Raw genomic sequence first — 25,110 nt, 5'->3', positions numbered from 1 at the left:
ACCGATTGTTGCGCAGTTTATGATGATGATTTAAGTGGTGTTATGTCGACTTTAAAAATAAAAATGCGCATCGGTGCCACAAACACCTGGCTGCCCAAAATGTCTGGCTTTTTTAAGGTGACTGGTGGGAGGTTGCCACTAAGGTATCTGCCTGGCAATGTACCATCCCAAATGTCCAGTTTATCGTAACGATCTTTGTAATGGGCCGCTTGGTTGGCATTTTTGTAAATTTACCAATTGACCAGTTTGTCAGCGTGTCAGAGGAACTTGTGATTGAAGCAACCAAGTGTCTCGGTTGAAGAACCGCTTACCAGGCTTGGCGACCCCTAGTGTTGCATAGGCCGCTTTGTGCATCATGTGTCGCGAAGGTCTCATAGGAAAGGACTTTGCAGTCAGTAACGTTTGCGTTTCACTATCCAAACTATCCCGTTCTATAAACCATGTATTGACAGGTACAAAATCTCTCGCAATAACGATATGGTGATGGGTAGGCGGATTTAGGTCGATGTTCAACTATCAATGCGCCTCACCCGAAGGGCTCTTGCGAGTTTCCTCGTCTTTCCAGTGAGGGTATCAGTGGAAAGAGGGCTGCAGTGTGGGGCTAAGAAACCCGATCCTCCATCATTTACCTGTTCATAAATCCACCCGTGTGAGAAGATAATTAGAATTAGTGAAAGTAATTAAGCTCACTGAAAGACCAAATTATTCAGGATGTTTCCGTTCGGATTTTATTGTTATTTCAAACAATTTGAATGAATTCTGTTAAAAGAAATTATTTGAATGGTTACTTACAAGTATAGACAGCAGGCAATTACTAGGTTAGTAACTTCCCACCTGGCAACACAGTAGTTATCCAAATGCTCTTAGTCAATTTCTCTTAATTTCAGTAATGCTGCAGGTTACGGAGATCGAATAACAAACGTGTTTTTGCTGCACGTACTCCGCCGACTCGGTGGTATCGCTACCAACGTAAAACCGATCGCAGATACTTTCGTAGCCAAACATTTCACTACTCCGCAGAGTTAGACCCGCACGGCGCGCGCCAATGCTGCTTTCGAACCTGCGTTTTGGATTGGAGCAGCGCTGGTCGCAGATGACGAGCGTAGCAGTCACTTTTCGTAATTCATCCAGGTGAGCTGCGTCTCTGGCGGTTGGCGGACCCAACTCGAACCTACAACAATTACAGTTGAAGACAGCGCGAAAGTGTGCGCCCACGATACTCGTGATTCAGTGCTCGGGACTCCCAGCACCGCAGACGCCGGACATCCCGGTCTGAGTACTTTTCTTGTGGCAGAATTCGTGAAGTGTCCCTAAAGTGAAAGAAATTGTGACGAAGGTGCTGCATAAGAAATTCTGGTTACGCAATATACGAGTGCACGCAGTGTTGTCGGTGGCGGGATAGTGGCCCAGCCAAAAAAGGAATGCTCGTGCTCGAAAAGTGCTAAGTGATCGCTCGAGAAGGAAGTTACTGGATTTGGCCTTGCGTAGTCGCCTATCAAATCGTGCTTGACGTGCAACCAGCCTTTTGGATTACTCTCCATCATCCGCCAAAGGATTACAAAACTAACCCCAAAGGTGAGTTCGCTCTTTTTATTGTTCACGAGTGGAAGCTCCACAAATGCCAGCTGATTGTTTCGTAAAGCGGCAAGTATCCAAAAAACTCCAGTTGATTTTTTCCTAAAACGGGATATAAGATATATTTCATTCGCAGATGCGCCTTTGGGACACCAGTTGCATCCTTGTTCAGTATACTATCAACATTGCCCGAAAAGCGCATCTACGAGTAAAAAATTTATCCCGTTTTAGGAAAAATCAACCAAAGTTTCTTTCATAAAGTGAATAAATTCCACGGCATGGATAAACTCGATATAATTGGAGTTGAAGTAATGCAAGAAATCTTTTTTTTTGTTTTTGAGATCCCTTTTTTACATCGACAAATTAATGTAGATGAATGTATATCTGGGTTCTGGTTGACAGATCTTGATTTATCCCTAATGCCAAAGCTGATGTTGACTTTATTCTGGTCGTCGAAAATAGGTCTCGAAACTTGAATTGCTTTGCTTTGTCAAACTCAATTATATTTTCTAAGATAGGATTTTTTAGTCTGATGACTTCGGGAATTCTTGGATAAGCTCATTCTTCTGTGGTGCTCAAATTTAGAGTAAAGGTTTTGTAATGAGTTAACAATTATAGTCTGTTCCTCAGACTTTCCAATTTGAAACAAAACTGCTGCGCTTCTTGCTTATCTTCCTCTTCGGGACAGTGGGTTCGTTTACATATACCAGAGACTTCTGTGAAAACACTTTTCAATACAGGAGCGCAGCCTGGGGTGAGCTCGTTTACCATAGATTTGATAGAATAAAATTCAATTCGGTGACTTCTTTCCTACAATTTATCATCATCATAGGCGGCGCCGAGGTCCACCAATTCGATATCCGTAAAAGCTATTTGGCATTCTGGCCTGCGTTATCAACCTATCTGCCTCGCCTTCTTTTTGTACCATAGATCCTCACCCATACGGATTAAGTGATCTGCCCACCGCAACCTATTGAGTCAAATTTTATCCAGGACTATACGGTCGTGGTATCGCTGATAGATTTCATTGTTATATAGGCTACTGAATCAATTTATCGCCATTACATATTCTGCCTGTTCGCGTTCTATGCTGCGAATAGTTGAACACTACTTTTTAAAGCTAATCATTTTCCGGACAAATTCTTTCGCTCTTTATCGTACACGTTTGACAGCCCAGAAAGAGCTGAATAGAAAGATTTACTTTCACGTTTTCAGGTTTCATTCCCTCAGAATTTAGTTCCAGCTTTGAAAGTATCAGACTGTCATAACAGGTCGTGGATCAAACCTCACTGGTAGCAGAGGGACTTGTATCATACCTGGCTGTCGGATACTAGTCGACTCAGCTGTACCGGTAAAGTCTTGAATGAATTATTTTAACACATTTTAAGGCTTTGATCCAATCCAATTGGATTGTCGCGCCAACGATTGCTATTACTTAAAATTTACCAAACTCCCTAAATTGTGTGTTCGGAAAATTAGTTAACAACACAGAACATTTGCGATTTTTTCAGAAGTATAAACAGGCGAGTTACACAGGTAAAACCCCTGCGCCCGAAACCTTTCTTATGGGACAATAAAAGTACCGCTCTAACCACTCCATTCCACTTCATCCATCAGCGTAGACTTGGCAGTGGATCGTCTGATACTAGCTTTGCCGAGCTTGGTGAACTAATCTGTCAGCCTTCTCACCGGCAACGATATGTGAATGTCCTGGTACCCACGTCAAGAATGTTTCATTCATTTGACCAAGTTTTAGGAACAATTGATGGCGGCTCTGATCCGAAGAGTAAAGTTCGAAGTGTATCTGGTATATCAAAGCCGCTTCGTGTCTCTGTCGGTGCTCATCCAGGAGGCGCCCTCTAACCACTCTTTTTTGTTCTTCTTATGGACCCTGTCACACCGGACATTCAACGTGCAGCGCCCTATACACTGCTTTATGCACCGATCCCAAAGAAACACTTCCCCAGAACTGAGCGATTCAAATATCTCGGATCAGTGCTATCAGCCAATGGTGAATTGCGTTATGAAATGTTTCACGCATTACCGGAAGCTGGATGACGTGTTGGCATTCCACATTTGGCGTTCTTTTTTATCGTCGTATCAACGAACGTCTCAAATTCAAAATTTATCTTCGTGTCGTCCACCCTGTCGCCCTCACTCAGTAGTCTAAATATCGAAGTCGATGAGAACGGCTAAAAGGGCGGTCGAAACCACGCCTCAATCCAGAGCAGGCTTTTGGCGAAGCCAAATGTCGATTACGACGAACTATCCGAAGAAAAAGAACACTGTTTGAATACCTGGGGCCTTCTGTTGTTAATGAAAAGACACATATCTTTACCTGGAATATATTCGCTATTTTCTCGAGTAGTTGGATCAGTTCCATGTTTGGGTTTCCCGAAAACACTCTTTAGCTCGATCCGCGTTCCATGACTGAGTCACTGCACATTAAGTCTTTAATCCTAAAAGACTCGCGGCCATTTGTTGACCATTCTTCTCTTTTCGTTACCACGACAATACTTTCTTGTCAAAGACTAATCTTTTTTTTGAAAATCATATGATCAGTAGGCATCAGAGCTACCCGATGTTTAACCAGGGATTTCCATTCTCTCTCTTCCATCCTCAAATAGATAGAGGATAGATTTAGAAGAGCTTCGAATGCTCTATAAATAGTTAACTAATATTTAACCAACCGAGCCTTTAGCAGTTTCCTTTTGTTAGTTAAGTTCAGTTGCGGCTACCAGATGAAACATGCAGACATCATAATTGGGTTTGTTATGGCTATGTATATCCAGTGAACCCGTTATGCTGAATGTCCCCAGATCTTATCTATTGTGGGTCCTACAACATCAGAACAATCTGCAGGATCCACTGGGTACGACTGTTGACTGTTTGCGTTAGTCAGAATTCCATCCCTGATAAGGACCTCGATGAAAATTACTGATGTTCAGGAATCAGTGAAGTTAGCTTGTATTCTCTCTCGGGGCTTTTTTCCTCAATCACGCTTTTGTCTATTGACTGCGTTGTCAGGAGTCAGTTTTCCGGGCGTCGTGAGTTGAAGGCGAATGATTTTTATATTTATGGACTTGCAACATTGATATGATAGCATAACAGATGATATTCTGTGTGTCTGGTTTCTAAGAGTCGTTAGGTAAAGGTGATGTGCTCTTCCTTTGGGGTTTTCCAGTTTTCATGGTTTGTAACTCATCTAAGTTCTGCAATTAAATTCGGTATTTCAGCTATAGGGTTGTTAGTGTTCAAGGAGTAGAAGTAGAGCTAAGTAGCCTTTAAGATTACGTCGGCTTGTTCCGCTGCCGCTGCTGAGCCAATTTTATTGCAAACAATATTTTTTTGATGTATCACTTAGCTTCCGAGTTATCCAAGGCTGAGGCCAGTTCTTAAATTCGTCTTTAAACAAATGTTTGCCATCGGGATTGGTGAATATGTTGATGAATGAAATACAGCCGTCTAGCGAGATGTCGTAAATCATTTCTCTGTATTTCTACAGAAAAGTATGTATAAGTAAAAGCATGATATTGGGCCTTAAAACATGTAGTTCCTGCTTAACATTCAATAAGTTTATACAATAGTGAAAAAAAGTTTGAATGAGGGATGAATGAAATAAACGCGTCATTGCAGTGGAGGCCTGTATTACGCTACTAATGCGTGAAGTAGTATTTAGTTCGCTGCACCATCAGTAGAAACAACGCCATCAACGTTTTCAATGCTCCCCTTCAATAATGCAGATAGGAAAATTGTGATGAACAATCAGACAGAACTTGGCTTTTGTTGGTATTTATGTTCAATTCGAGCCTGCTTGTCTCCTTCACACCTGGTTCACGGTCGTTTGAAGAAAAAATAAAAATCTTCATAACATGGGATAACAACCGAATCGGATGGCAATTTGAACATTCTGGTGGATTGCCCTTCTTTTGCCATATTAGAACAGTTATGCGGTTATTCCAATTATTTGGTAACCTACCCACTTCAATAACGCAATCTAACAACTCACTGAGCCAGATTGTTGGGTCCCAGACATCAGCTTCAATACCGTGAGGCTCTCTTGTTTTCTCCGGTTTCATTCGTTTGATTGGTTCATCAATTTGTGTATTGACAACTGAAGTTCCAGGGGCTTTAACGTGAGTACTTGCCATGTAGGCATAATCCCACGATTCTCTTCGGACACGGATTGATTTGGAGACAATAACCAAAGCACCGCGGTACTGGTTTATACTGAGTGGAGAGGAATCCCTGGCAAACCGGTTTCCATGGTACCACATAACTTTCGTTGAGGCTTCATGGCAAGAGAGCTAATCGTTGAAGAAATCATGTAATATATTGGCAAGTATGAGGTTATTAGTGCGAGCGTAAAATGCATGAGCCCCTTTCTGGCATCATTGCGTTTTCTAAAGCCATTGCCCTGATATACCATTAAGATTTCTCGCAATGACGATATGATCAACGACAGACGGGTTACTGATGTTTGTGTCGAATAATTGCGAGAAGGACTCTATGGGGTTTGTGACGCACAGGTTACGAAATCAATGAAGGGGTTAGCTGAGATAATAGTAATTTTCATTTGCCGGGAATCCATTCGGTCGACTTTGTTAACGGTGCCGCGGAAATTCTCAGGGAAGAAGACTATGTTGAGTTTGTGGGCTACCAAAATAAAGGAGATTGTAGCGATTTTTGACGCATTTATATTCTATTTCGCAGCGCCTGAAATTACACCACCTCGCAGAGTGCAGACGAGTTGCCACTTTCGAAGCTCTCTTGTGAAGTTTTCCGTCTTACTGATGATGGTATGAGTATTTAGTTAACTGACAAAGATTTTTGGAGTTCGGACTAATTTACTTACGTCTTGAAGTCGGTTATAAATCAAGAATTTTAGCTCATTTCTCAGCAGGATCGGGGCTTGCCTTACTGCTGGGTACCATCATGGTTTTTTTGTGAATATGTTAATGTTCACTTGGAACGCCACTGGAGGGATGAAGTGCCTACGCTAATGCGAACGGTCCATAAAACGAGAGGATGCTGTTTTTACTAGAAGAAATGTCAAAAAGAGAGCAGCACCGATTACCTATCTAAATAAATCTAATTCAGTTTGAATAAACATATTTTCTGTCCTTTTTTCCAAAATGTTGAATTTTCTTCAAAGATAGGACCGTAACCAAATTTTTGAGGTTGTACCAATTCCACTTTGATTTGTTTGTCTTTTAGCAAAAAAGAAAAAAAACATGCCGAAGTCACTCAAGACGGTTTACCCTACATCGACAAGCGGTGAATAGGGAATCCTAATTGGCCATAGTTCACTGCTTACATTGGAAAATTTGTTAGAGACGACCAGATTGCGGGGAGGAAAATTTGACTTCGCTTTCCGTAATGTGCCATTTCTTAGATTGATAGTTTTTACCTAATTTAAGTTCAGCCCGGATAATTTTCTTCCCAGATCCGTATAATTTTGCACCCCGAGCCTCGATTTTCCGCATAATTTTCACCACGGGCTAGGATTGTCTGTCTACGGCCCTGCTCACATCCCAATACAAGCAATAATTGGACAACTCTGTTGTTGACTGATAAAGTAATCTTAAGTATGCACTCCCTTCACAGAGCGTATTCCAAACTGCAAACGAGAAGAGTAGAAGTAATCGAAACCAAAAGAGCGGTAAATTGCGTAGCACTAAAGTAAGCAAGGTGAACATCGGTGACATTGAATAGGGGTACTATTTGTCAGTGCTAAGGACGCATTTGAGGCGAAGCAAATACAAATGAATCTTAAATCCAGAAGCGTGAGCTCTGTCCCCTCTATATAAGTTCTAAAAATTAACTAGAAGGCAAAGGTATTAAAAAGCCTACTTCACTTCCACTACTGATTCACTTGCCTCACTTAACCTTATCATCCGGTGAAAGCGATGAAATAGGTTATACTATTATTTTGGAACAATTGGAAATTATAAGCTTAATTTAATTATGGTGAAATCAATGTTTCGTGTATCTCTACCGCAGCTAACTTTTGTCCCATTCGAAAAATTCCTTAGAATACCCAACACAATAACAATATTGTGGAAGGAACATGGCAATCGTCGAATTAACATAAAATCTATTGCGATAAATTTATCACTATCATAACATTTCCATTCAAATTTTATTGTCAATCATAGTCGACTTCACATAACGGTTCGCCTGTATATAATAATTTACTGCCACAATATGGATATCGTTCGGATTTTCCATACAACTTCATTAACGATGCAAATGATGCATTACAAAATGTGGGTATAATGTAGAATTTCATTCGGAAATTATGCTAAAATACCATTCAGTACAAAACACTGGAGTTTCGCAAAGGAATTATGTGTATTCACGGTAATCTCCGTAGAGGCGCAGATACACCTCGAACCCATGAGTACCTCGTATAGGTGCACGGTCTGTGTAGAAATTCATTTGTGGCAGGCACTGTGCTGGTTAATATTCGAAACGGTATTACAATGTACAATGGACCCAGCAATATGCAGTCGCCGATAGTCGATGAATTGGAACATTCCGAATCATAGACGCAGCAACGCCATATCAAAGCAAGAAAATTCAATAAATAAAATATTCAAGCATGACATTCTTAGCACAATTAGCCGAGCAACTGGGCCGATCTAGGTCAGTTGGAACGCACCACACAATATTTATGGCATTCGGCCGCATTGGAAATGCTCGAGCGTGTAAAAATTCAAATATCGACAGAACTTCACTAGCGAACACAAGTTCGGCAAGTGTAAGGCATTTGCTTTCGTTTCAGGTTTCGGATTTATCTGCAGTAGTTTGGGCATCTACTAGTGAAAATTCAAGACGTCTGGAGTGCTAGTATTGCCTGGAGTGCATTTTAGCCATTTGATGAATACAGAGCTCAGAATAAGCCTCTCTTGGCTATACATATAAGACACCAACATTAGACTGGCAACCCTACCCCATTCACTGCTCGCTGCCACCAGAAAACTAGTTGCAGTTAACATTTTATCTCAGTTCGTAAAATTGTCGCCAAGATCAGGTTTCTGTTCTAAATCTTTTGATATTTCCCAAACAAATCTTCGATTCGTCCCCAAACGTGTTTGTATCTTTCCAGCGTCGGTAGATCTGCGTCATTTATATGAATGTGGTTGGTACATCACTCAAAGTGGTATGTTTTGAACAGGTGAATAAGGCAAATACTTCTATTGGCTGGCATACCCTCCTACTTAGAACAAGGTCGCCCACTTTATAACATCTGACTAGAATGCGTTAGGATTGCCTTGCGGAGCTTAGAATCAGCAGCTGTTAATTTTCATGACCGTGTGCTAATTGCAAGCACATTCTTCAATAAAGTCGGAGGCGCAATTGCCTGTGCAATGCTGATTATTATGTACAAACTTGCATCCGTTCGCACATGCAGAAATGCTATCGTTTTTAAATTATCTATAACGTAGGTGTACGGTTACCGATAAAGCTGTTTATCAAAGTTTTGTGATTGAATTTTCAAGTTCTCCTTCGAATTTTGTTGCAAACTACCTATTAGTTTGGTCTAGTTTAACATAGGCGTGGAGTCGGTATACTATGATCTTTGAACAACCTGCAATAGAAAGTATCAAGTGGGGGGTATTGTCTTCGTCCCTGGAAACCTACCACATTCTATCGAATATTTAGCAAGCGATCTACATGTCAATGAAAACATGCAAATATATTTGCGACTTGTCCCTGTTCTTCCAACAAAAATTTGATAATGCCGCTAAAGGACACAAATACTTAAAGCATCCACTTTAGTAAACATTTGCCCCGAATAGGACATATTGCGTAATTTTTTGTGCATGAGCGGAAATTGTTGTGAAGCGTGTTCCCAAAAAGTACTGCATCTATTTATCCGGTTTATTAAAGTCGGTTCAAAATCTGTTCTATTAAAATTGGTTTATTTACTGTTTGTGTTGGACACGCTCTTCTATCAGAGACGGTTGTACTGATTGACACCAAATTTGGTGGGAAGGTGGGAACTGTGAACGCTCATACATCATTCTAAGTGGAACTTAAAGGGGGTCTTCATATATGCAAAAGGGGGTGTAATTTTTTTTCGCCAAAGAAAGTCATGTGGGTATCAAATGAAAGGCTTCGACAAGTACTTTCTAATTCTGGCCCGATCCTACCAAGTTTGGTGGATCGCACTATTACTAACAGAGTAATAGTCGGTGAAAGTTGTCGAATCTGTGCAAATTCTAAGATTTTGAATGTCAGTATCACGCTAAAGTGGATATTTTATGTGCTTGGTACAAATGCTCCCTCAAATATTTATATATAAGAAATACACAAAACCTTTTATAACTGAAGCGTCAAGCTTCCTGTTCCGCGACTCGTGTATAATTGGGAAAAGTCCTCGTAAATGCGCAAATATGGTCGTGCATGTGGTAAAATTGTTTCTTTCGTGCGTGCGGTAAAATTCTTTCCTTGGAATTACCGTCCTGGCATTGATTCACGAGACTGATCCAGTCTCAAACTACTCCTACTAGTATCTTCCTAATGTGTAGGACCTAAAATGCTGCCACCTTGCACATTACCATTACCATCCACCGGTTTTCTTATCCGAGCATATAACACACCATGTTGCCCACTGTTAGGTGGCTCTTAATTCTTTTTTAAGCTTTAATTTCACAAATGTAAATCTAGAACGAATAATGAATTTATTTCTACATCTCCCTCTATGCCTTCAAATATTGGGTTGGGGAAAAAGAAATGTCGTATTTATGATCGAAACTTGAGGCTTTATTTAACATACTTACAATTATCCGATTTAAGTCAAATATGCGTCGTTTTGCTTGCAAACTTGTTGCGATTTAGAAGGCAATTTCATTATTTCCCCCTTATAAAACCCCCCCTCCTTATTTGCAAAAAACTCAGACAGCCAGTTTTCGCAATCCTCTTTTGGGCCAACTTAGTAGCACCAAGAGCGTTGTTCATGGACCGGAAGAGATGGTAATTACTTGATGCCAGGTCCGGACTATACGGTGGGTTCGATAGGACATCCCATCTTATCTCCCGTAGCTTTTGGCGGGTCATCAAAAGCGTGTGAGGCCGAGCGTTGTCTTGGTGGAACACAACACCATTCCTATTGACCAATTCTGGCCGCTTCTGGTCAATCGCCTGTTTCAAACGGTCGAGTTGCTCACAGTAGAGGACCGAATTGAGGGTTTGGCCATAGTTGAGCAGCTCATAGTGGATGATTCCCTTCCAATCTCACCAAACACTTAGCAAAACCTTCCTGGCCGTCAATCCGGGCTTGGCGATGGTTTGGGCCGGCTCGCCGTACTTCGATCACGATCTTTTTCGTTTGAGATTTTCATACGTGATCTACTTTTCATCACCAGTCACCATCCGCTTCAAAAATGGGTCGAATTCGTTCCGTTTCAGCAGTGGTACCCAAACATCCAGCTTTTTTTTGAATCCAATCTTCTGCAAATGGTTCCAAATGGTTTTATGGTCTATACCCAGTTCCTGGCCAATCGAGCAAATGCTCATTCGTTGCATTTTTACCTCTCAGGTAGTAAAAACGTAAAATATGACGAATTTCTTGCTTGGTGGACTCTATCTTTGACGCGCTATAACTTGAAACTGAATCATACGATCACAACACTGTCAAAGAGGCACTTGTAGCACAGATTGTCGTCTTCAAATCGCCGTATAGTATGACCCGATGCGATAAGTACAACACAAGATATCTTTAAGTTTCACCATCTATTGACAAATTACGACGTTTCTTTTTCCCCAACCCAATATATGCAAGTACGGAGTTTGGCTCAAGTTAAATCAGAGGAGGTACTCCCTATACCTATCTTGTTCACTAAGGAATTGTGTTAGCTCGTAGTTTGTTTTGCCGTGTTTTCGCTTAGCCTACTTTTCAAGATTTTGTGTGAAAAAAAACCTTATTAAAATCGATTCAATGTCTGTCCGTCTGTCTCTATGTCCGTCAGTCTGTCACACCGGGTTTATTCGGAAACGACTGAACTGATAGTCACGAAATTTGGTAAGAATATGTAATCTCTGTGCTTCTTTGCATGCAGGGAGTGGCGCCATTTTGTGTAATATTTAGAGTGGAGATCATGAAAGAATATACTCATGTGGGTTATCAAATGAAAGGGCTTATTAGTACTTTCAGAAATTGACCTTATTTTTGATAATGGGTGAAACATAAGGGAGATAGGGTTTAAAATGTGCGCCCTAAAAAGTGAAACGGGTCTTGTTCTCAGAACCTATCCAGGCGAAAAATCTTGGTCTCAAAATACATCCCGTTCCAATAAATTAAATAATATTATATTACCATGTTTTAGAAATTTAGCGGAACACCCCTTAAGTTCATCCCAGAAGTAAAAAATCATCATATGCATCAAGATAGACGATAATGTAGGACATAATTCTGAGAAGTTTGAACGCAATCCAACTAATACTAACAAAGTTATAGAAGGTCAAGGTTTCGCATTTCAATTTATTGCACCCTGAAAAATGTAACGGTGGGGTTTATGGGCACGCTTTAGTTTTCGTTTTTTTGGCTTTTTGCATATTGTCAATTACTCGAGGGAGACTTGTGTATGCATATGCATGTGTAATAAGCTTGCGGGTATAAACCAATTAGGATGCGTTAGACCAATTTATTAATGCGGTAATAGACAATGTTTGTTTATTTAGAATTAACACAGTATTTATGTCGCTGGTATGTATGTACATATCTATAGCTTGGAGTTTGGCATATGACGAAATGTTTTATATTCTTAGCAATGTACGAGTGGAAAATCATGCATAGAGCTTTTTACATAAGATAAACACAAAATCTTTACACCCGAAGCGTCCAGCTTTCAGTATACCGACTTGTTTAAATTGGGGATAATCTTGTATGCCTACTGTCCATTTCTTACCTGCTTTCACTCGGCAGCTATTTTTATTCTCCCAAAGATAGTATTCTGGTGTTAAAGAAATAACGTGGTGAATATTTTGCGCGACAATTTGAGCTATGTAATGGAGAGTTATCTGCGGCTTTCTTAAGAGGTTTGCTACAATTCCAACTTTGACGGAATCTCTCGAACGCTTTCGTCACGAGAAATGAGCTTGTCAACAGGATTCCCTTGTGGAGAAGCGAATTTGGAGATTCGGTTGATCTCTCCATTTCTTTCAATTGTATTTCATGGTTCCTAGCTTTATTGTTCCTACTATAAAAGCATCCTTAGTTAGTCCTCTGCCCAAAAGCTGTACAATAAGAGTACATTTCAGGTGAGTATAACTCCTGTTTTGGGGATATTATGGTGCTTAAACAGGGCCATTGCGACCTTTTCTGGGAGTTTTCAATAGCAAATTGCGATGGAATGGTTTTCTAAGTGTTACAAGCAAGAGCAGAGTAACAGGTTTCCAGATGGTTTTCGCATTATCATAATTTTGTCATGCTCGAAACTCATTTCTAGAACATAGGAGGGAAAGACGCGATATCAACACTGAAGGTGGTGGCATAGGCCAGCAACTTGGTGGTACTAGTGCAGGGATCCTTCTCTCCGTTATGAATGAAACTATGGGGGGTTCGTTGAGAAAGGTGGACTAACTGTTGCAAGATGCGGATTCGACATAAATCCAATCAAAATGGAGCGGATTCTATGTATCAACCGCTGAGACAGGGGTTCCCGAATTCATCCTTCGGTAGCTAAATGCTGAGGGAATCAATTTCCTCCAATGTAAAGCATCAGGGTGTTATTCTGGTTCCAAGGTTAAATTGGAGACTAAATATAAAACTGAGGGGCAAGTATAGCTATCTATATCCGCAAGAGGACTTTCGTAATGAAATGGAGTCTTTGGTCAAGAATAGTTCTGTTGATGCTTACAGCCGTAGTTCGCCCCATCCTAACGTAAGATTCTATTACGTGGTGGCCGGTGCTGAGTAAGAAATACCATAAAACAGAACTAAAGTTAGTAGGATCTAAAGAGCCTGGTATGCAGGCGACAATGTAGTTCTGTCCGGCAGATGGCTTCAATGTACTTCTGCATTTCCTCCAGCTGGACATCCATAATCATTACGTTTTATCATACAGTGCTTTTAGACTACGTGAGATCAGATTTTGGGCAGCAAAATATTACGGCCATCATAATTTTCTAGACGAAATACCTTGGTAAACTTGAGCGTTCCAAACCTTGAAGAGATCTCTGGTTGCAGAGTGGGAGAGCTGCGGCTGAAGATATAAGTCGACTGGGTTCTGCTTCTCTTGCCCTTTTCACAACAGTCATGGTCTAGGAAGTTTGAGGCATCAAAATCGCGCAATAAAACGCGGATTGGGTTTCTTGTACTGGCCACCACTACCTTCTTACCTACCTACCTAGCCCAATAAAGTTTTTGGACTGTGAGATTTTGTTTTACACAAAACCTCAATTAAAAAAATATGCAGAAAAATTTAAAGCTAACTCAAATATTTTTGCTTGGAGGTTGTCACATAATCCCCATTGACGTGAAATAATTAATCTAACGTTGATGTCGCATCACCACACCTAATCGCCGTCGTTCGCGGTTGCTTGAAATGCCCTTCAGCTCCCCCCCACGACTTGTCGAGACGCTCGTACTTCTCCTCTACTTTTCTGTGCCAAGTGCCTTTGGGGCAATCCACTTGTTGACCAGCTTGGCAGAGTGCATGGTCCGCAATGCAATTGTCGCCCATCCTTAATGTGCGACCTATCTACTGCCATTTCCGTCTTCCGACCACAGTGCGAACGAGTGGCAAGCCTGTGCGCCGACCGAGTTCTTCGTTTGAGATAATCAGTTTACTGTCTGCCTGTCAGTCTATTTCCCTGGCATATCTATTTTCCTAGAAACAGTTACTGCTATTGATGAATTTGATGGAAAGATAGGAACTGTCCCCTTACATGCAGTGAGTGATATTGCTCTACGTTGAGTTTAATGGTGGAGTGGAGAGTGTACGATTTTTTTCCACCTAATATAGTCATATAGGCAGTGAGATTTGTATCGTGATTTGACATCGGATACCAATCGACTCAGCTGTGAATGAGTACCTGAGTCAAATCAGGGTAATAATCTCGGGCGAGCGCAATGATGACCACATTGCCTCCTACAGGTTATCCTGTAAACCTTTGCGGTCTTGAATAAAGTGCTCTAACACACTTCAAGACCCTGAACCAATTGGATTGTTACCTAATACTAGCCAAGCATTTAGGCTCGGACGATCCTACCTACTTAAAAACTAAAGGGGCGCTGGTAGTGGTGGCCGGTCATAGGTCAATGGGAGAATCCGTCGAGTATTCCTTGCAACATCGAGCACGTATGCAGAATGGTGTACTTCTGCATGGTTTGAACCAGACTGTGCAAAAATCCCAGGACATCAAAGGAAGCCGTGAGGGATTTAGGTATAATATCTGTAGCTGACAATATTATGGGAACTATAACCACCCGCTCGAGATGCCAAATTTCTTAGATTTCCCGAGCCAGTAGCTCATAGTTCACCTTCTTCTCCACATATTTCCGTTCAATGTTGCTATTATGAGGGATAGCAACATGTATAATATACGCGGAGCGACCCGTCTTGTCAACTACCAGTACGTCAGGCTTGTTATGTGCAGTATGGCTATCAGTCAGAACTTGCCGGTCCCAACACATGCTGTAAACAGAACTATCAAGTACTGCTTGGGGCTCATATTGGTAAACCGGACATGTTCCCGTGATCAGCCCATACTTGTATGCAAGGTTTTGATGGATAACCTTACATACAGCATTATGCCTGGTGATGTACTGCACCGGTGCCACAACAATACAGCCAGAAATGAAATGGTCCAACGTCTCTAACGTCGAACCACACATTCTACACTGGTCGTTCTCCACCCGTTCTTTCATGATGAGCTTTTTATAAATTCGGGTGGCGACGACGTCGTCCTGAATGGCACATATTATTAATATAATCATATAGGGTATCAAATGAAAGGTCAGTGCTTTGAAAGCTATACCGCCTTTTGATATTTGATTCAAAAGTAGGAAGTGAGGGAACTGGAAAGTGATAATTTCTTTCACGTTTCCGTTTTCAGAAAGTACTCAACCAGAAAATCTGGAAAAATAACGAAGCTGCCATTATAAGGTATCTAGGTCTCCAAGTGTATATTTTATATTTTTCAGAAATTGACTGGAAATCTCCTTAAGTTTACCCTACAATCATCAAGTTTTGCAGTAATATAGAGTATAATACTGCAAAGTTTCGTGGAAATTGCAACATTCCTAACAAAGTTATAACTTGTCAAATTTGTTTTTTTTTGGCAAATTCATTGCAATCTAAGGCTTTGACGAATTAAATGCATAAACATTATGAGCTAGGGACAAATTTTCACTGGAATATTCTTTTATAAGGAGTACACAAAACCTTTCATACCTAAAGCGTTCACCGTCCGGTTTTCAGACTTGTTAAGATTTTGTGGCTCACTATCTGTCGGCCACACGCACTTGTCTCAGAAACGGCCATACCTATTGGTACGAAATTATGTAGAAAGGTGGGAACCGTGAATCTCCGTAGAGAATGCGGTGTATTTTTTTTAGTAATATAGTCATGAGGGTTATTAAATTAAAGGTGTTGATAAGTACTTTCTGAAGCAGGACCTCATTTGGATATCGATTACCAATGCTTGGGTTGGAAAGAGCTAATTTATGCACCCATTTTCAAAAACTATCCAACCAGAAAAAACTGAAAAAACATGGTTTTCCCTGCATATGATGTCTCAAAATAATCTCCATCTCGATATCTACTTAAATAAAGATAATAATATCATAGTACATTATTATATGCTGCAAATTTTGTTCCTTCCCTAGAAATTACTGACCTTTAAAATGTAAAACGTCAGTACGACATTGAAGTGAATTTTCGGACATACTCGATTCTACACCTACGGACACCTAATATTCTTAAATAAAAAAGTCCACAAAATCTTTCATACCTGAAGCGTCAAAATTCCGATTCGTCTTATTTTTTTCTTAAGAGTACGTAGATCACTTTTCTTACCCCAATTGTGGGAGAGGTATTCGCATTATGTATCTTCGAAGCTCTAAAATCACATCTTAAATGCTTTTAGGTTATACCGAGTATTATCATATCTCATTTGTTGTATTTACTGTGGAGCAATTGTCTGCGGCTCTAGCCATAAAAGGAATACTGAAAAGTTTATTGTTTTACATAAAAAATCCTGAATTTGTTTAAGTATGAGAGACATTTTAGTTTTTTTAGTGGTAGTTTGGTGGAATCATCAGAAGGGTCACTCAATATGTGTATGAGCAAACTTCCCATGCAAGGAAACCTATTTTTTACACATTCTGCTCGTACAACTTCCACCGACAGAACTATAAAACTTTTATGTAGTGATGTAGTAATTGCAGGTATCAAAACACCTGTCGATGACCTGGCCAGAAACGGTACGCTTCGGTGTGAAGCGTGGTCTCTTCGCAAAAGTTTCTTACAACCACAGATCCGCAATGCCATTCCCAAAATGGTAGACGCTTTGGCAAAGGCTGTTCAACTCGTGATCCGCAATAGACCCGCTGATTGAAATTGATGTGATTGTTTTTAGCGATTTAGTGAAATTTACACAATCAATAAAGGCTCCGTTTGGCCGGGCTTGGCGGTCAGCATTCATAACGTGACTCTACTGAAACAACGGCAACAGTGGGAACATTTTCAAATGCGATTTCAATGTCGACAACATTTATGCATATTTAACGTGGAATGCGACAAATGTATGCATGTAAATATTGGAATGCGAATATAAGCGAGCAAGTCCGCAACCGAATTACCTTAACGCTTGGTGTTTATTTCTCCAGTGCCTTTGGCATTCATTAGAGGCAATGGTGCTTGGCGTTATTTCATTTTCAAGTTGGGCCAGTCACGCGTGGATTATAAATAAAAGTCCGAACAGAATAGACAATATGAACTCCACAATTGAATTGTATTTAATTCAATTCTTTATTTGTTATTTTGTAGATGTCGCCCTTTCGAACACCCACATTGGAAACATCGGGTATGCCCCATTGTGACCAATGAAATATGCAATCTTTTCACCACCAAACCTTGTTGTGGGCGTTTATGGTTGCTAACCACCCCCGCCTAGAGAATAGGGATGGGTACATCTGCCTGCATGACGCACAATTCACATGCACTTATGCATAGCCATCTACTTACCACGAAGTCGAAATCTTTTTCAACAAAGCTTAATTGGGATGAGATGTCGAACTTCCTAAAGTTTCAAGGTTAAATTTTACTGCACAGTCACTTTCCATATTTTCTTGCAGTTTCTCAATATTGTAGCATCGCGCCTACTGACCCCCCTGGGGGAGACCAGTAAGCATTGTTAACTGTTTTTTTCCATCAAAAGAGGCTCGTTCGCAGATGATCAAGCATTACATTGCAACATCTCAAAGTCTGGTCGTACGTGTGGGTTGCTACCTATTTTTCGGAGTTGTTTGCTAAAGATAGCTAAGTATGGTTAATTATTTCCGCGGTAATGCCGATTCAGCGATCGTGGTTCCAATAGACATTGACTATTGTTTTGCCAAAATACGGTAGAGGTTGGATAGAATTTATTGCTCCCAAGGGCAAACTCCTACTTTTGATTTTATTAGAGGAAATTAGAGAAAAATTGCTGAGCAATAGTTACTCAACTGTGGCCTTCAAGTGTAATATAAGTCTCAGAAAGCCTGTTTTTGGAAGAATGATTTTCACGAATTCGTAAATAAATAAGAACTCGCCTCATACAGAACATGTGTGCGTATGTGACGGACAGTGTAGTTCTAAGCTATTCTACCTATCTCCCAGTTCAGACAATTCAACTCAAGGATATTCGACCTCTCACTGTCCTCCCCATTTTCCAACATCAACATACATTAAGTCATTATTTTATTTGGGACTGTTCGAAACCTTCACCTTATCTGACTTACCATCAGAAAGCCTTTCACAGTAATGACAGTCTCAGTCACAATTCATTAATTCTACTCAAAAACATCTTTTGCCAAATCTTAGCTTTCTATTTGATTTGAATAAGGTATTTGTTTGCTATCAATTTCACTTAATGACCGTAAGGAAGATTTATTATCTGATAAAAGTACAATCTTTAAACGATAAAACCTCCATTTCCATCAACCCAGTGTCCGGGGAATGTTTACTCAAAGAGAAGGTTTATGACGTACTTTCAGCCACTTTGTCGTCTGTTGAAGTTTTCGTAATGTCTTCCTGAAATACATAGCCAACACTCAAACGGTTTTAATGGTTAACAATAACATGATCGCCGTTGCGGGCGCCTACATCAGAGTCATTAAAACACAACATTTTTGCTTGCGGTTAATCGTTCTTATGAGCGAGCGTGCATCTTTGAAGTGTTGATGTTGTGGTTCTAGACAGGTTATAAGTTGCATCTGTTTAAATTTAAAACAAAAATATGTAATGACAATATTCCACTTTGTTGATAAATGGTTGATATAGACTGGAGAGATAGTTGTCCTAGAAACTCATCAATTCAATATGCAAATCATCAGGAGGTAAAGTGCCCCAGTTGAAAAAAATATTCAACTCTATCTCCAGCGTGGAAAGGGACGAAAATATTGGAAGCTTCATCCGTGGAAGCACTAATAGTTCTGTAGGACGAATTATCTCTACTTTTTATTTCTGATCAGTTCGTCCCTTGATGTGTGACCTGATTTTTGGGTAGAAATACAACGTCTCACAGTGGTGATGGCCCTCGACGAAAGTTGACTCCTTTTCAGGAGCTCGGTTGCCATTAGAGGCAAATACATTTTCAATGTTGATTCAATACTTATCATGGGATTAAATAATTATAGAATGAACAGCGCTATTAACTAATTTGTTCATCCAACAGGTGCTTAATGCATGAAAGGTTTTGTGTATTTTTAATGTTTTATGTAAAAGAAAATTCTTATTAAAATCGGTTTACTGTCTGTCCGCCACACGCATTTTTCTCGGAGAATGTAGCAGCGCTTGACACCAAATTTGTTGAAAAGGTGGGAACTGTGAACGCTCAAGCATAGAGTGAGTTACATCCTTTTACGTTGAATTTATGGGGGGCTGTAAATTTTTTTTTTACCAAATATAGATAGTGTGGTATCATATGAAAAGTCTCGGTTAGTACTTTCCAAAGATAAAGCCAAAGTTTTAGTTTTGACATTTGTTGGAAAGGCGGAGAGTTCGGGGGGTCCAAAGTGATCATCTATTTAACGGGGTCATTCTCAGAAACTGCCCAACCGAAAAATCTGAAAAAAATCGAGAGGCTGCCACTATATAGTGGCTAGGCTCCGAAATACCTTCCATACCGATATCCTTTCAAATAAAGTTAATAATAGCATATTACTATAATTTTCAATAAGGCTGCAAACTCAACAACAGTGCGCGGATTTCGACATAGCTCTTATCGGTTGTAATTTTCGACCCTAGATAGGAGAAATTATCAATGGTCTCAAAGTTGTATTCTCCTATCTTCATTCTTCCCGTTTGACCAATGCGGTTTAATGTTGTTGGTTGGTTTTTAGTGCCGACGTTGCCACCATATACTTTGTCTTGCCTTCATTGATGTGCAGCCCAAGATCTTGCGCCGCCTGCTCGATCTGGATAAAGGCAGTTTGTACGTCTCGGGTGGTTCTTCCCACGATATTGATATCGTCAGCATAGGTCAGTAGTTGGGTGGACTTAAAGAGGATCGTAACTCTTGCATTTACCTCAGCATCACGGATCACTTTCCCCAGGGCCAGGTTAAAGAGGACGCTTGATAAGGCATCCCCTTGTTGTAGACCGTTGTTAATGTCGTATGGTCTTGAGAGTGATCCTGCTGCTTTTATCTAGCCTCGCACATTGGTCAGGGCCAGCCAATCAGTCTTATCAATTTCGGCGGGATACCGAATTCTCTCATGGCCGTGTACAGTTTCACCCTGGCTATGCTATCATAGGCGGTTTTAAAGTCGATGAATAGATGGTGCAACTGATGTCCATATTCAAACAGTTTTTCCATCGCTTGCCACATAGAGCAAATCTGATCTGATCCCATACCTTGAGCACAAGTTGATGAACCACTTGGTGTAATTGGTCGCCTCCATATACTTGGTGGTGGCAGTATTTGTCCGTCGCCTTTAGTTGGCGGGACCTCCAAGTCGCCGATATTCTGGTTGTTCATTAGTTCATCAAAGTACTCAACTCATTGCTCCAATATGCCTATTCTGTCGGAAATCAGATTTCCCTCTTTGTCTCGGCAGGCTGGACATCGAGGTGTGTAAGGCTTCATCCTGCTGACTTGTTGGTAAAACTTCCGTGCCTGGTGTGGTTGCTCCCTGTAATTTTTGAGTTCATAGACCTGTTGGTTCTCCCAGGCTTACTTTTTCCGTCTGTGAAGTCGCTTCTCCGCTCGCCGGAGTTCGTGATAAGTCTCTGCGCGTGCCCGCGTTCTTTGAGAATACAGCATTACTCGGTATGCAGCATTCTTCCGTTCCGTTGCTAGCTTACATTCATCGTAAAACCAACCGTTCCAACTTTTCTTGCGGCTGGGGCCAAGTATCTTTCTGGCCGTATTTATTATAACGTTCTTCAGGTGATTGTGAAGATCATTTGTTGACGCTTCATCTCCAGGATCTCTGTTGATTGCGGTTATTGCGGCATCCATTTCCCTCTTGATGTCGCGGAGGGCTGTGTTGTGGATGGCTTCAGTGTTAACTCTCACCTGATTGTCAGAGGGGATTCTGGGTGGTGTTGTTATTCGAGCTCGGAGCACCATGCCAACGAGATAGTGATCCGAGTCTATATTGTCCCCCCTATATGTTCTGACATTCAACAAGGCTGAGAGGTGGCGGCGTTCGATCAACACGTGGTCAATTTGGTTGAAAGTGGTCCCGTCTGGAGAGACCCACGTATATTTATGGACCGCTTTCTGCACAAATCAGGTACTTCTAACAACCATTTCGTGCGATACTGCTAACTGGATAATGCGCAGTCCGCTATCATTTTGTATTTTGGTGTAAGCTATGGGAGCCAACGTATCGCTTGAATACGGGCTCCTTCCGTACTTAGCTGCTAAAATCCCCAAGTATTATTTTGATATCATATTTGGGACGGGCTTCGAGGGTTCGTTCTACTGCCTGGTGGAAGGTAACTTTCTTCGACTCTGCAGTCTCCTCTGTAGGGGCGTGAACGTTAATGAGGCTTATATTTCTAAGTTTGCCTTGCAAGCGCAGAGTGCATAGCTGTTCGCTTATGTTTTCAAAGCCGATAACAGCAGGTTTCATTTTTTGGTTGACTAAGAAAACTACTCCGAGCCCATGGTTTACTGGATGGCCACTATAATATATGGTGTAGCGTCTCTTCTCCAGGAAACCGGTCCCTGTCCAACGCATCTCCTGTAACGCTGTTACATCATTACATTACATTATATTGGGGCAGGGTATCGGTAAGCTGCTCAGCAGCTTCATCTCTGTACAGGGAGCGCTTGTTCCATGAGAAAATGCGCAAATCGTTATTCGTTTGTCGTTGCCGGGTTCGTCGTTGTATTATCCGTCCAGTCCAAGGCTCCTGTTGTGGCTTTGTAACAAGTTGTTTTCCATGTAAGGTTGTCAGCTGTACCCAACTCCCAACCTGGAGGACCAGTTGGTACAATTTGTCTCGTTTTTAAGCGCGGGAGATTCGCCTTCATCCTTCTCTGTCTGCAACCTTTCATTAAGAAAGACCTCCCAGCGATCACCTCGTAGAGGTGGAGATAGGTTTGGTAGTAGAGCTGTTGGTGTTGGTTCAGCAGAAGTTTCCCAGGTTTTATGTTCCATCGTGGGTACCAATCCACGTTACGCTCTGGGACCTATACTACCCTTTGACCAGCATGATATTGAATGTCAATATCACTCGAAATTGAATATTCTCACATAATATATGCATATATTACGTGTTACGTACTAATGGGACAAATTCACATTCAAATGTCTTCATAAAAAAAATTCACAAAACCTTTCATACCTAAAGCGACCAGCTTCCGGTTTCCCGACTTGTATATATAAAACATTTGAATGGTCATTTGACCCATTAGTAACTAGCACGTAATGTATATATATGTATATAATATGTCAGAATATTCATTTTAGCGTGATATTGACATTGAAAGCCTTATAATTTGGACTGAAGCGTAAGCTTTGATCTATTATAACTTTGTAAGTCATAGTACGATTTCCACGAAACTTGATAAGATCATGCGTTATGTTATATATTACTGCAATTTCATGATTCTAAGATGAGTCTAAGGGGGGCTACTTCACCGGATGTAATGCGGTTAAGAACCAAGGTGAAATTTTCTTTCCACCTCTTCAGTTTTTCATCATCGTGGATGATAAGTCGACCATTGACGTCCTTCACAGGACCATCGAAAGATTTGCGAAACCCAACTGGCTCTGTGCTCGAACAATGTGTTATCAATGACGAGACCGTGGAAGTTGCAGAAATCCACGAATCTCCCACCATTACCGTTATGTACATGTATGTTTGCTACCTTAAATTTTCTAAGATTTTAGTTGTTTTGGGGGAGTGCTCATATTGCCCTTAAGAAGATATATGAAATATGAAATAGGACCATTTATTACAATATTTTCAGTGTCAGTCTTTTTTGTTAAAAGTAAATAGAAACTTCAGAAATTTGGATTTACATAAATTGCTATAAAAAAAAAACTCGCCATCGTGATTTCGCAATTGTGCCAAAATAGATTCAACATTAACCCGTGAAATTCAACAAGAAAAAAGAAAATTTATCATAATATATACATAACAAGCATTCAAATTTGGCTTTCACGTTCAATAATAGAAAAGTGATAATCATAATCACGGAAAAATTTCTCCCCGGAGAAAACACAATACTGAGTGCTCAATAATTGAAGAACTGGAAATTAATGAACCACGAACAGGTAGTTATTTGGGTCCTCAGCACTAATTAGGGCTCTAATTAGAACCGGTGTGCGAACTCATAAAAGTTAAATGTGTAAGAAAATGCTGGCCAGACGATAGGGCTCGGTGTGAATTCGGTAGTTTTTCCTCCGATTTCGGGTAGTTACTGATATAACGAGGTCCTCCTAACTTTCTTGCTAGGTGTCGAATTTTTCAAGCTGTGGCTTCCACAACTAGTGCTTGAATGTGGAGTTTTGAATATAGTGTCTATCCAATAACTAGAAAATGATAGATTTCGACACTCAAAAATACTCCACCATACTTCATCTTCCTCTATGCATAACACTACGGATTTCCAGTTTTGTAAAGATAAACATTTTTAACTGACCAACAGTCACAACAATAACAATAGAGCAACGAGCGAGCGTTGTGCCGGGACTTGTCAGACTGCTCATAATTATGCTTTTTGTTTCTCCACTAGAGCAGCCATGAAAATGTCATTATGTAATACTTGTTAATTGATTCAGGTGGAAAAACAAAAAATATTCCATTCACTTTCATCAGGCAAGTGATTTAATTTGAATTATGCTTTGAAAGTATGCACACATGTTAAATGGAAACAATAGCGTTAAATGTTCACAAATTTATTCCAGCATTTATAACACACTTTTGGGCTTCTATTTACAGTTTATTTGTGTATATGTAACTTAATCTGCCTAACAGATTATGAAAATCGCCATTAAACTGGCCTGAAAACTCTACCAACATCAGCTAATGTGGTTTTTATATTCCCGGAATTATTTTGATTCAAATAAAATAAAGAGCTTTGGAGCTGTGATGAGATGAAGTTGATTTATCTGTCCGCCTTTTGCAAACTGAATTTTTTTATGGTGCAGTTTATCTCCTTATGCAAGTTGGATTAGCAACTTCCGAAAATTTATTCAAACGACTTTATTTGAATTTAATGTTACTCTATTGCTATTAGTGGTGTTTCGGACTAGAGATTGTAGATACAGCCACAAACATTTGAGGAGATTTCGTAAATTTTCAGTTTTCAAACCAACTATGGATGGATTGTGAACAATCTTATCACGTCCATTAATCTAGACTGGATATATTTAATTGAACCCCAAATGAACAGGATGCTGAGTGAATTTGAAAGAAAAATATCCTTTTATCTACAAATATTTGGGTATGTTTTTCCGTAAAGTGTCCGGATAGCTCAGTGGTTAAAGCACTAGGCTATCGTACGGAAGGTCATGGTTCGAATCTCATTTGTGGTAGTGGAATTTGTATCGTGACTTGACGTCGGATACCAATCGACTCAGTTGTAAATGAGTATCTGATTTAAATCAGGGTAATAATCTCAGGCGGGCATAATGCTGGCCACATTGCCTCCTGCAGTGTACTGTAGTGTTACAGTCTCGAATGACGTGCTCTAATACACTTCAAGGCCCTGGTCCAAACGATTATCCGCGTTGTTACAATCTTGGCAGATGCCTGATTTGACCTACTATTAGCTCTAAGTGCCAATAATTTAGGCTGAGAAGATCCTACCTACTTTAATTATAAAGGGGCGCTGGAATGGGAGAATCCGTCAAGAACT

The 25,110-nt window shown here is 40.5% G+C and overlaps 1 protein-coding gene across 3 annotated transcripts in view; it reads left to right on the top strand.

Moving 5' to 3' along the window:
* Nucleotides 1-953: 953 nt before the first annotated feature.
* Nucleotides 954-25,110, top strand: part of LOC119647177 — a 252,131-nt gene continuing 227,974 nt past the window's right edge. The window contains exon 1 of one of the 3 annotated variants that reach the window (XR_005248808.1): nt 954-1,575. The gene's annotated coding sequence lies outside the window, so the exon portion shown is untranslated. The remainder of the gene's footprint in view (nt 1,576-25,110) is intronic. The other 2 variants (XM_038047985.1, XM_038047986.1) reach the window with 2 other exon arrangements.

Source organism: Hermetia illucens, chromosome 1 (genome assembly GCF_905115235.1).
Source record: "Hermetia illucens chromosome 1, iHerIll2.2.curated.20191125, whole genome shotgun sequence".
Taxonomy (NCBI): domain Eukaryota; kingdom Metazoa; phylum Arthropoda; class Insecta; order Diptera; family Stratiomyidae; genus Hermetia; species Hermetia illucens.
Note: the sequence above shows the minus strand (reverse complement) of the source record. Positions and strands in the feature narration are given on the sequence as shown.